Source organism: Alligator sinensis, unplaced genomic scaffold (genome assembly GCF_000455745.1).
Source record: "Alligator sinensis unplaced genomic scaffold, ASM45574v1 scaffold741_1, whole genome shotgun sequence".
Lineage (NCBI taxonomy): Eukaryota > Metazoa > Chordata > Crocodylia > Alligatoridae > Alligator > Alligator sinensis.
The window spans coordinates 385,992-396,129 of NW_005842212.1; the positions used below are offsets into that span (position 1 = coordinate 385,992).

General features: G+C 41.3%; 1 long non-coding RNA gene across 1 annotated transcript; it reads right to left on the reverse strand.

Annotated features, from left to right (window-relative positions):
- Positions 1 to 5,838: 5,838 nt before the first annotated feature.
- LOC102375465 lies at positions 5,839 to 9,262 on the reverse strand. The gene is made up of 3 exons (XR_324222.2): positions 9,207 to 9,262; positions 7,289 to 7,434; positions 5,839 to 6,443 (listed from the first exon to the last, which is right to left on the reverse strand). It is a non-coding gene; the product is annotated as an uncharacterized LOC102375465 (long non-coding RNA).
- Between the last annotated feature and the right edge of the window lie 876 nt (positions 9,263 to 10,138).

The following is a 10,138-nucleotide window of genomic DNA, read 5'->3' on the forward strand; positions in this document are numbered from 1 at the left end:
GCATCCACCATTTTTGGTTGAGAGATGCCAGAGGAAACATCTCCAACCATTCTATTCAATAGCCATTAATAGATCTATCATCCATGAATTTATCCAGTCTCTTTTTGAACCTAGCTACGCTATCTGCCTCTACCACCTACTAGGGCAATGAATTTCACCAGTGAACTATGTGTTTCATAAAAAGTACTTTCTCCTGTTAGTTTTAAATCTGTTATATACTAATTTAGTGGGTACCCCCTAATGCTAGTACTATGGGACTTGGTAAGCAACAGTTCCCTGTTTAATTGATCCGCACTTTATCATTCCTGCCTCAGCCTTCTCCTTTCCATATGGAAGAATCTCAGCCTTTTTAGTCTCCTCTGATATGACAACTGCTCCATGCCCTTGCTCATTTTTGGTTGCCCCTTTCTGTACCTATCTCTTGCAATCAGTGTTGGTCTTCAATCTATTGTTCTGGTCAGGAATCTGTAAAGTACCCCTTTTTTGGTGCCCTGGGTTAGATGATAAAGAAGCTTGACACTGGCACAATCACTATGTATTTAATTCAGAGTAAGAAATTCTAGTTGTTGTGGTCACTGAGGAGATGAAGCTGTTTGTTAGAGATGGATAGTCTGAATTTGTGATTTTTCTGTTCACCCAGAGGGCAGAGATTAGTCTGGGTACTTCATTTAGGGGCCAGGTTTACCCCTGCTTCTGGCAGTGGAAAGTTTGCTGTGAGTGTGGCCCTGATGCCTGGTTTCACCCATCCCTCCTGCAGCCTCTACTAGCAGAGCTTCTGTGGGACCCCTGGCAGAAATTAAATCAGCCCTTCCCTGCTATCACTCCCAGTGAGTGAAGGGAGAGGAGTTTCAAACCCCATCTCCCCTGGGCTGTGTGAATTCCTTTTGCAGTGCAGCAGATGTGGTATAACTTGTATCAGTGTGAACCTGCGCCTGGCTTTATATCTTGTAAATACCATACAGGTCTGTATTTCCTAAAGATAAATGCAGCTTGAGTGAACTCTGTGATAGGCTTTGAAAAGGTCGGATCTAAATACAGTTCAGCACCATTTATCTGAGCAGAACTGGAGACAGAGAATTCCTTTAGATAAATGGGAAGCAGAGAAAAGACATTAGCTTAAGGAAGTGCTGCAGATGCTATGAAGTTTGCCTGGACTGGTTATCCCACAAAGTGCTTTGCATTGTCAGCGAAAGGTGGAGGCTTATACCTGCTTCAAACCTGATAAAACAGACATCTTCTAGGTCAGAGCTCTGAGCCAGATCACCAGAGACAGCGTAAAGCAAAGGAGCTGGGTTGCTTTACACCAACTGACCATTTGGCCCATTGTATGCTAGATTTGCTTAATTATATTGTAGCGTGCCTGGTGTCTCCCACTGTGTATGGGTCCCCATTGTGCCAGGTGCTCTGAAAACAAAGGCAATCCCAACTCAACAGAGCTAAAGTTAGACCAAGACCGAACAGGTGGAGGAACGGGCAAACAGGCGGGAGAAGCAGAGGAGCAGAAAGGACAGGAACGTTTGCATAAATTAGTAACCTCTGCTGTCACACACAACATGGATGCCAGTGCCAGAGGGCACTTATTTGGAGCTATCAGAGCAGAAATAGCTTTTGAGGAAGGATTTGGAAGAGGATAAGCTGGAGGCTTTTTGAATTTTGCAGATTCTCTCTCCATCCTAGTACTGGCCCAGTCCAGGAGGCATTGAAGCAAGTGGGAGTCCATTCTGTGACTTTGGATCAGATCTATTTCAGTTAGGTCCAACTGTTTTCTAGAAACTCAGCCATTTATAGTTTTTCTAGGACATCAGATGTAAATCAGCTTTGGATACGGGAGGTTTTATTGGGTTGGAGTTTTAAATCATTCATCAGGCATCAGACTGGTGTAATATCTAAAAGGAAGGCTTTACTTAGGGCTCCTTTCCCACCTTGTGTCATACTCCTTTTCTCCAGATTGGGGCATGCAATATTCTCAGTGATGCTCCATTCATCCACTCTACCACACTGGTCCCTGCAGAGCGCGCACACAGGAGGAACTGGACTTCCAGGGCTTCCCTGAATGCAGCTGGTGGGCGGGGTTTCATAGTGCAGAGGGGGAAACAGAGGTAAGTCAATGCAGCATGAGGCTTTCTTAACAGGCATGGTTTCTTTTATGCATCATAGCAAGGATAACTATGGATGAAAGCAGCTTGCTCATTGCTCTCCTTTACTTCTTCACAGTCTGACCTCAGGAATCCATGTGGAGCTGTTTCTGTGGGACCGAGGTGAAAGCATGTGTCACCTTCTGAGGCCACAGGTCTGCTTCCCTTGCAGAGGGAACCAGGAGATTCTTAGTTCTAATGCAATCCTCATTCTGGCAAATGCCTGTTGAGGTGACAGTGAGATAAAAACTCCCCCAGGATTTCAGTGGCTAGCCCCATGAGGATTTTGCTCCCTAATAAAATTTAGTTCTGTTGTATCAAGATGCTGCAAACAGTGCCATTTAGAGTACTATGATGGTAGTTCACTGGTTCTGAGCAATGGCTTTTTTACTAAGCTCTATTATATAAAGATATTATTAGTGTGATCACTTCATTTGATTGCTTTTTACTCGATTTCAATTTTATAGACCTTGTAGGAATAAATTGTGTTTGTTCTTTCTTTTTCTCCGTTCAATTGCAGCTCCCTGATATTAAGTCTTCCAGGAGTCTGCATTCTTTATATCAGGGTGTGCTGTTGCTGAGCAACACAAGATTTGCTCTTTAAAATTATCCAGGGTTTCTAGAGCCAGCTTTCTGAGCTGTGCAGCAGGGAAGCAGCAATGTACCTTAGTGCTTTGAAAAGATGCCCATTTTTAGTTCAAATTATTTATGAAATTTCTGGTACTTGGGCCACAATATACAGATAACTGCCCGTATATTTGACAATGATGCAGTTTAACTTCTTCTATTTTACTACTTCTATGCAGCCCTATCTAGGCACAGATTATTAAATGAATGTATGTACAATGTACTATATTTATTCCACATGTGTAGCATATATACATCAAATTAGTATGTAAATGTAATCAGAAGGACAACTCTGAGGGATGTATAAATGAAATCCTATTTTCCAGACAATCTTAAAGTCTCCAAGTGGGAAGGGAAAAGAGCTGTCACAATGCACTTCTTGCCTGGCACAGGTCAGTACAAAATGATCAGGGACAGCCTTGGCCCTCCAGACATCCTGGCCAACCCATCTGAGCAGACATGGTTGGAAAAGTTAGGCTGGCTAAGGAATGAGTTGGTGCCACTTTCTTATCCCACTAGAGGAAAGGATAAAAATAGGGACTGTTTGTGTACCTGCAAATCACAATTCTATCCTAGGCATGCTTCTCCCACAGTGCAATTATACGTTGTCCCTTACTCAGGACGTGTCCCAGAGCCCCTTATACTATGTTCCATCCCTTTGTAAAGAGGCGTAGTCTTTATGTTTTGAAGGTCTATTAACTAATTAACCAATATCCAAATCACTATCTCTTGAATTGCTCCTTGCATGTGTAACAGGGCAGGGGAATACTGAGGCATCACTGCATGCAACTATTACGTTCCTTTCTACATTACATAATTTTTTATGTTCACGCTCAAACCTGCTCTGTAGCAGCAGAACCCTGTCTTTCTACTGACAGTGAAACACAACCTCTCCAAGCAAAAGAGGTTACTGTCACCACCTGCAGAATGGGACTTCCCCAGCTAGCACCATTTCTAGCCAGGCGGGTAATTGTTTGAATGGTCTTTTCAGTTGTTTGAGAAACAGAATTCTATACTCTGTATTCAAAGTGGTGCAGTTTTGGGACCCAGCCCTACAGCAGCCCCATCTTAATCCTGCATTGATCAACTGCTGAATCTACAAGGCTTTAACTCCTGTTTGTAACTCTTCTTCCAAACTCCTCTCCTCCAGGGGTGATTAGGTGTGACTTGCCAGACACATTGCTTAGTATGAAAATTTCTTACAGAGCTTCAAAAACAGCTACAGAGGGTGTCTGGTAACTGCCCCATCCTGTTTCTAGATAGTTTTGAGTCCTTCCAGCTGAATACCTCAGCACTGCACTCTGCATAGGGGCAGAAATCTACTTCTCTTCCCTGTTTCTTCTTTCCCTTTCTTTAGACCAAGCAAACTCAAATGCTACAGTATACATGCCCAAAGCTATTTTTGAAGTTGGCACTGATTTTTGGTGCACAAGTGTGGGCTGAAGTTCTTTATGGAAAATACCATCATCAGGCATTCCTCTCTCAGTATTTGTCTGAGTAAAACTTCCTGCATCTCTACTTGCTTCCCCTCTCTTCCTTTGTGCAGATTAGTGATGGCAGCATTGAATCAGCACCACATCAGCCAGCTGGGAGAAGAACTTTTCTAATTTTTGTAGAGTTCAGGTTTGGCTCTGACAAGGCTGCTGGGCTCTGCTACCTATAGGCTCTGACAGAGCAAACATGGTATGAATAGAAAGTTCTAAGAAATTTAGGCCCCAGTTCAGAATGATATTTAAGCACGTGGTGCTTGAAGCATGCCGAGATCTCTATGTATGCTTAACAGCTTCCTGAATCAGGACCTAAGATTTATTGATTTGATTTCTAAAACTAACCGCTGAAGTGGGACAATTGATATTCCTGAATTTAAAGCAAAGGTGGAAACAGAAGGTCCAGAGAAAATCAAAATGTTAAATTTTAAGGGGTGCAAAATAGCCTGCAGCTAGCGCCAGACACATCAAGTAGCTGTTGTTCAAGTATTTATTACCTTCTGAGTGGGTTTGCTTCAAAGTGCTGGTCATTTTAAGTGGATTTGATTGGCTGGCTGTAGATCAGGGAGTGTTTCTGAATTGTACTAAAACTTCTCACTTCTGTGTCACTACACTAGGAAGAGAAGACCCTGGAAGGATTTATCACTTACTTTCAGTTTTCAGAACTTTGGACACTTCCTGTCATTTATTTGGATTGTGCTCCTGATTCATTTAACCGCTTCCAGGTTAAAGTACTAGAGGGAAATACCTTGGGATTATGTGAAAATTAACTGCCTGATCTTGGACAGCTTGCTTAGCAGGTTTAAAAAAGCAGAAATGCATAAATAGGATTTGTCAGACGGTCCTTGGGTGTGCATTTAATCAACTGCAAGCATGCTGTTCAAGGATATTTACATTATTTAAATTTGTTCCTCCATTGTCTGTATCCCAACCTTCAAACTCCCCAACTTCCACTTCTAAAATCTAACAGCACAACATTTCTCTGAAGCTCTTTGTGAGAGTCCTGCTGTGGTCCTCATCTTGCAAAAAAGCCAGATTTGATTCAGCAACATAATAAAGTATGTGCAGAACATTACACACATGAGGAGTCCCAGAGCCATTCTTAAGGACACGCTTGTGCTTCAAGTGGGACTTAAGCATATGTTTGGAGATACACATTGACTCAAGAGCTGTGATGAATGTTTTTGTGAATTAGGGCCTAAATATGTGCAGGGCTGGGCTCTGCACAGCTCCTTCCAGAAAAAAGCTATAATTATAAACTATAACTATAAACTATAAGTGCCATAACTCCCCTAGGGTGGGAGTAATGGACCTCCCAGGAAGGAGTTTACAGGAAGGTGTGGAGAGATTAAATAGTTCTTTCCATTTGAGGATTAGAGTGAATCTCTACAATTTACCAAAGGGTACAAAAGTAAAGATCATTTAGGGCCCAAAAGGGAGAGAAATTGGACTGGGTAAATAGTGGGGGGAAGTGGATGCTATAGTAAATAAAGTTAATTGTAGGGTGAGCATGTATAAAAGAATACTCAGGGACCAAACCAGTATTGCAAGTATATTAATAGACCAAACATAATCTAGATATGGTTTATTTCTTATTTTCTTGTATTATAAAGAAGTGAAAGCAGTTCCAGCTAATATACGCATGTTGACCAGTCAGTAAGCTAGTGTCTCTAGCCAGATTGTTTGAGACTTAACATATATGAACACCATATTGATAGTACTGCTGATAAGTTATAAGAATTGTTGTATATCATCTCCTTTGTAAATATGTAAGAACATGCAATTCCCATGTATTACTCCACTGTTGGAGTTTTGTTTCTATATTTGCCTGAATTAAAAAAAAAAAAATTGGCTGGATTTAATACTGATATTTATCATCTACAGTTTATTAAAGAATTGCTGAAGCTTTAAAATGACTCTTGTTCTGGTCTGAGATCATGTTTTGTTCTTTGGGTGGGCTTGTTCTGAGCATCAAAGTCAGGAGGACCTTGCCACTGGTTTCTATGAAAATTAAATAGGACCCCTTTTATTCTGAGGATTAGGAAGTGAGCGCTGTGCTCAGTGCTTGTTCGCAGCAGCTGGGTTTGTTGGTGATGGGTGGAGGCCAGATGACCACCTGCAGTCTTTGCTTTGCTTAATTGGGAAAGACGGGTGTGTTGCAGCCAGAGCCGGTGCTTACTGTGCTGTCTGTTCTCTAGGACATCAAGAAAACAAAGTAAATGTCACGGTGCCGATAGAGTTGAATGTAGATCTAGCCTAACAATATCAGTGTAGTGTCTTTGTTTTGGGCCTTCTGTCGTTTGCTTGAATCCTTTGGTCCATGACTAGTTCTTTTTTGCTGGGAAAGCAGCCAGGAGTGTCCAAACCAAAGAGGGTTGAGAGTTAATTAAGCCAATAGGCCTGTTCTCTTTCTCAGCTGCCAGTCTGCTAAAGTCCTTGCTCACACACAGCTGGAGCTCTGTGGGCCTAGAAGGCCTTTGGCTATATGTGGCTGCTGTATGCAGCATGTTCCCCTCCATACCCAGCAGGAATAAATGTATGCAAAAGTTAACACAGGTGGAAACAGCACTAGTTCTCCTGCCATGATCTTTAGTGCCCAGACAGAAGGGAGGAAGCCAGTAGCAGCATGCCTGTTGAAGGAGTAGGGACGGAGGGAGAGGGAGTCTGAGCAGCAGGGTGGAGGGGCAGGCACATCACACACACATGCTGCAGGGCTCCTAAATATCTGCTGCATAAAGAGAATATTGCGAGAACCCTGTATTACAGTTTGAGGAGATGTATATGGCCTTTCTCCATTCCTGTGCATATTTTATGGAATGGGGAGATCTGTGGCAGTATCTTTGTATGTCTTGGATGCTTTTTCCAGGTGAAAGCATAAGCAGCAGTCTGGCCTGTAGCTGAGATTCCTCTCTACTGACTGTCCTTCTCTTGTGCTCAACTCAAAACAATGATTAGAGATCAGTTTTAAATTAAAAAGAGAGATTATCCACCCCCAGATAATCAAAGTAAAGAAGCAAGATACTCAGCGCTTGCATATACCTGCAGAACACACAAAACCATTGGCAGTCATTGCAGAGGAAACAAGGAAAGGAAGCACAGGAAATAAATGATCAGAAAATGTTGATTATCACGTTTTTCAGAGGGCTAGGGCTTCTTGAAAATGTTGACCCAAGCAGTGAATACACCTAGGAGAGAGACAAAGTAATTACTTAGGAGCTAATAAATCTTAGCAAGAAGACAAAACCAGTATCGGGGGGAAGCGTTAAAATGATGTGCAAAGGATGAAAAGATTTTTTAAGTCCAGATGTTCCTCTATAAATCCATGGAAAACAAACCTTCCTTTGAATAGCACTTTAAAACTCATGAAGGAGAAAATTCACATTTCTGAAGTGTTTATTTTTAAAGTAGTTAGGAGAAAGAACACCCTTGTTCTCTTTAAACATGAAGTGCTGACCAGGGACCTCTGCAACAATACATCCAGTCCCCCTTCACAACTCTCCTTTGCTCTGATGTCAGAAACTTGACAGCAATAGATTGCTGGTGTACTGGCACCGGGGCCTAGCATGCTGGCCAAAAGTGTCTCACTTCTCTGCATCCACCCATCGCCTCTTGTCTTATGTATGGGTTGCTAGGTCTTCGGGGCCATGGATATCAATCTGTTCTGTTTGTGCAGTGCCTAGCACAGTGGAGTCCTGGTCCATGACAGAAGTGTCCTGCCTGCTATAACAACAGGCATAACAACTCCATAATTTATTATAATAATGGCTTTCATCTAAATTTTAACCTGCAGCTTGTCCTACTGAATTACTACTGCCTTCAGGTCCCATAGTTAGAATAGGCTCTGTTAGTTTGGACCCTTCAACCTATGCTGAGGATTGCTGGATGTGCTAGTAGGGTATTTAGGGCTTTAGTGATTCCCAGTTCTCAGTTCCAAAGATTGTGGAAAAAAGCCTGATCCTTACAGCCTTAAGAAACCCAAGGCAAATAAAAGAACTCCAAATCATATATACAATTTCATGATTTTTTAAGCCAATCTCATTATTTTGCTCTACTAATCATAAGCATATGCTAAGTGCTTTGCTGAATCAGGGCCAGAGTGAAAGAAGTGCACTGGAACATAAATTCCCCAGATGGGTCCTAGAGGTTATCTTTGCTTAATTTCTTCAAGAAATATAGGCACTAAGATGTAGCACAAAGTTCTATGTATTCGTTAGGGTCTATGAAAGTGTTTCTAAGTCATGAACCTACATGACCTCAGCTTTTGATTGGTTCTATACCATTTCCTTTCTCATAAGAAAGAATTAAAGTCATTTGCACCTTGCCAAAATATCAGTGAACACCTCTCTAAGGATGACAGGTTTTCTGTTTCAGTTGCATAAATTTTCACTTTATGTACCAGACAAAATCTTGAAGAAACACCACAACCAGAGCCCTTTTTTAACAGTTTGATAACCAGAGCACTAAGCTGATAAGAGAAAAGTTTTGTAATAAGTAGAGGTGTTTCCCACTCAGTTGCTTGAAAGAGTTTAAAGCCTCTGACTTACGGTCACACAACCTCCAATACATCAGGAATAGGTTGCTGTGTTTGTTTAATGTGCTACAGCTGTGATGGAATAAAATTTCGATCCACTCAGGTAAACAGATTTGTACTTAACTCCTGGGGCACAAAGTTCAAGAAAACATGTCTTATTTTCTGAATTACATGCCTCAGAGGCTGGCAAAAATCTGGAGAGACAAAAGATGTTTTTTTGGGGATATGCTTGATATTTCTGAACCTGCAAGTTCAGTTTTTGAAAGTCACAAGTAATAATGGCTGCTGCACATCATTATCTAAAACAAACTCTCCATTGTTTCCCTCAGCACATCCTGGAAATAATGATCATTTGCTGCCTAAAGAAGATAACATACAACAAATATTGTACTGTAGACAGGAGGAAATTTGCAGAGAAGCACTTACCCTCTGCCTCTCTTAATTTGCACATTAGGCAGATGGCATCTAGAGGAGTATTTATTTACATACCTAAAGTTATACTCATTAAAAAGTACTGCCACATGCAGGCAAACTTCAGATCTTATTTATTTTTCAAAATCTCATTAACTGCTACACATTTTTTGCATTTCTTGTGCCAATAATAAAGAAGCACCAGAAAAGTTACTTCTAACACTGACCAATGAACATCCTTAAAATGAGGGAAACAGTTTTTGTTAGATTAAGGAAAACTGTTATCCACAAAGCTGTTTTGTTTCTCCTTCTGCTTTCCCTGTAGCGCTTCTGCCTACAGTTATCTCTAATGACCTTCTGCCTGGCTTTCTGCTGCAGACCTAAGGAAGCAGTACATATACCTACAAACTGTTCCATTGCTGCATGGGACCACATGTGTGCTAGGTTTGCAGGTTTGGACTGTTGGTAATTGTGCAGCCTAGTGTCTCAATTCATTCCCATGGATGTGATTCTGATGTCACAGTGGCATCACTGAATAAACTAGGCAGGAAGAGCAGGCTCTACCCTGAGCAGTGATAACGCACTTAACTTGCAGAATTGATTGAGACAAGCCAAACCAGAACCTCACGTCCGAACACCCCGAAGTCTGGGAAGGTTCTGATCTAATGGCTCAGAATCAGCAATATGTGTTAGCAATGATACAATGAAAGCGCAGAAAAAGCAAGTGTTTTCAAAACAAAGTAGCAGCTTCTGTTGATTGTGTGTTTCCTTGGGTTGTATGATAAATTGTTTTTCATAGAGACAGGGGCTCTAGGTCAGAGAAAACTGGCATAAAGTACAATAATGGCATTATCTTATGCCAACAACATTGTTATGATCATATGTATATTATATTATTCTGTAATCTAATGTATAATACTACACATTATTATATGTGTAATCTATTA